Here is a 3,512-nt window from a genome sequence, read left to right as displayed (position 1 = left end):
AAGATGTATTACCACTAAATCACTCAGCTTCTAACTGATTTATTAATATCATGCATTCTCGATAAATAACATATTTACTTTTTTCTTTGCAGTTTATTTGGAGGCCATATTTGGGATTGGAACATCAACCCAACCCCGAAGATGCAGCTGTTTGGACAGCAAAAACGGCCATAATGCGGTTCACCACTGTGGAGATGCACCAAAGTGACCGTGTCAAGCTTCAATTCGGAATGCATCAAGAAATCCCAGGCCCCCCAATGTCTATGGAACCTTGGCATCTAAAAAAAGTCAGCCACCAGTGGTATGCCCAAAATTGGAAGGAATTTGCTAAGGAGTTTCGTAAAATGTGGAAAGACCGTGCCCACTATGTTCTACAATTTCCGGTGGCGCCCAACGAAATGAAGCCGATAAGGGAATATGTGGATTGGTATAGAGCAAATACCAATCCAGAAATGATTGTGTCTGACCCGTTCTATTTGGACGATCCCCGGATGCAACAGCCATATTTCCAACAACAACAACCACCACAGTATTCCCAACAACAACAACCACCACAGTATTCCCAACAACAACAACCACCACTTTATTACCAACAACAACCACCACAACCATTTTACCAACAACAACCACCACCACCTTATTACCAACAACAACCACCACCACCATATTACCAACAACAACCACCACAACACATGTCCACCCCCCAACCAAATCAACAATACATACCACATACTCAATCCCAATACCATGAAGACTACCAACAACAAACTCAACATTCCCACCACCATCAACAGTCCCAACACCTACCACAATATCAATCCCCCCACTTCAACCAATCCCAACACTTCCATCACGACAATTTCCCGAGCTCTTCCAGTCCTCCACCTAGCCCCGACACGGGTATACAAGAGGACTACCAACAGGACTACTACACACCACAACAAACATTGCACTTTGGCCAACCCGATTCAACCCTAAACTACCAAAGACCACAATTCGAGGGCGCACCCAGCAGTAGTCAGTTTGTCCCACCGAGACAAAGCTTCGAGGGCGCAGAGGGGACCCGTCTTTCCTACAGCACTGAAGGGACTTCGACCCAACCACAACGGCAAGCGGCAAGGGGGCGCGTTAGGGCAAGGGGTGGTAATAGGGAAGCACCACCACCACGTGAACCGTCTAGGCGAGTAACTAGACCTCCCCCGTGCGGATCGTACCAGGGACCGCATCATATGTGATTAATCATATCTTTGTAATATTTGTCTTGTCTATTATTTAAATAAAAATATTTTCTGTTTATTATCTTTATCTTTAAAAATATTGTCTATCATATCTTTATACGTATATAAATTAATTTTTTTTCCAAAAATTTACAAATAATATTAATTACTTATAAATTATATTAATATATATATATATATATATATATATAAATTAATATATATATATATATAAATTAATATATATATATATATATATATATATATCTTGTAAAAAAATTTATTTATATATATGTGTTAACATAAATTAATATAATTAATAAAAAATATAAATTTATAAATAAAAAGAAATTAAAAAACAAAAAAAATAACATTTAAAAAAAAAAAAAAAATAGGAAAGGGCATAGGCGCCACTCCTAGTGGCGACTTGCCCTACCCATTAAGGGTAGGCGCCAACTAGGGTGGCGCCTAAGTGTAAAAAATGGCCAAAATTGGCCATTTGTGTAATTATTTTGAAAAATTGGATATTTTTGAAATTTTTTTGAAATTTTTGGATATTTTAAAAAAAAATTCAATGCTTGAACTAGAATTGGTGCTATCCTTGAAAAGGATGGAGATATGACCAAATAAAATGTAATAGTGAATAATATTTTTGGTGTGGATAAACATTAAAAAAATTATGAATTGAATTATATTAAAAATAAAAAACAATATTGTTTAATGTAATACATTTAAAAAGAAAAATAGTAGATCGTTTATTTTTTAAAAATGAGCTAAAATAACATCATTGTTAATTGTTCTAAGAATATCTTTTTTTATAAAAATCACAAGACGGTCATCAATTTATCACATAACTAATTATTCACAATTTCATAGTTGAAAAAACAGGTTACACGATTGCAGTTGCTATATGTAAGACTAAAGTCAACTTTAGAAACTTATAAAACATATTAAATGTATTGTACTTATTTGTTAACATAAATTTTGTACAAAAATCTCAAAGTCCTTTTAATTTTGAAATTTTTGGGTCACATCGAACATTTATAATATTATTCTGAAGTTGATGTCGCACCACCACTTTTGGCATATCTACAAAATTATTTGAATAAAGTTCGATCATCCTCAATAATTATTTCACATCAAAAGTTACAAATGACGATGAGGGACTCAAACATGAAATACATTGTACATACGGTGTAGCGTGTCGCTTAGGTTTCTTCCCTTGCACATACGGTGCATCCATATCTGACACATTGATATCATATATATTCTGCAATGGACAATTAACATTGTTTAAATTCTTCTCTCCATTGAAGCAGTCTACACCTCTTATAAGGTTATGGAAATTTGCAATAAACATGATATTTTGACTATAGATTCTACAACTGATACATTGTTTAAATTGCAAAAATAAAATCTTCGCAATTTAAACCGTGTATTAGTTTTTAACTATATATTCTGACTTAGATTTGTATTAATAACCTTTCTGTCACGCCACGTTACTAAAACTTAATATTTTTTATCAAAAATTGACAGAAGAGACCAAATAGGTTAACATAAGTGAAGTTAAAGGACTAACTTGTAATGTTTTTTAGTTAAAGAACTAAAGCAGAACATTAAATTAAGTTAAGGAACTAGAACATGTATTAAGCCTATTTTTATCTACAATCAAACTATATAATCTACACTAATGATCCTTCATTTATGGGTCATTCCAAATGATGAATATCATCTTCAATGGAATTTTTCTTAGTATTTTAGAACCAATTAACTTGATCTCTAAGAAATTTATTCCCACCCATTGAATATCTCTCATCCACACATAATCTTTTATCATCAAGTTCTTCATGGTGATAATTTAATGAATGTAGATTGAGAATAAAATGTAGAGAGATTTAGTTTTGATTCAACTGAATTTTATTAAAATGTTTAGTTAATTACAATATTTCTATATACAGTAGTTCACAAGACTAATTAACTCTAACAATATTTTAGAGTTAGTTAAAGAGATATGGCATTGATTGTAGCTGCCTAGCACCATATATCATCTAGGGGGTTTGGGAAACTGTATTGAAGTTAACCCTAAGATGGGGGTTTCCTCATGGCTACTACTCTTGGTTTATTTCTACATTATTTCCCGCATGAGTTCCAAATAACATCGACATATTACACTAGTTATATTTTTTGTTCACGGTAGTTTACCAACATAACCCACAACTAGTTAAGGTGTCACCAAATCCATCAGGGGTGTGGAACATGTGCACCAGGTCATAAAGTGTTTGTTAAATGATTAGA

The sequence above is a fragment of the Lathyrus oleraceus genome, chromosome 7 (genome assembly GCF_024323335.1).
Source record: "Lathyrus oleraceus cultivar Zhongwan6 chromosome 7, CAAS_Psat_ZW6_1.0, whole genome shotgun sequence".
In the NCBI taxonomy this organism is placed as follows: domain Eukaryota; kingdom Viridiplantae; phylum Streptophyta; class Magnoliopsida; order Fabales; family Fabaceae; genus Lathyrus; species Lathyrus oleraceus.
Note: the sequence above shows the minus strand (reverse complement) of the source record.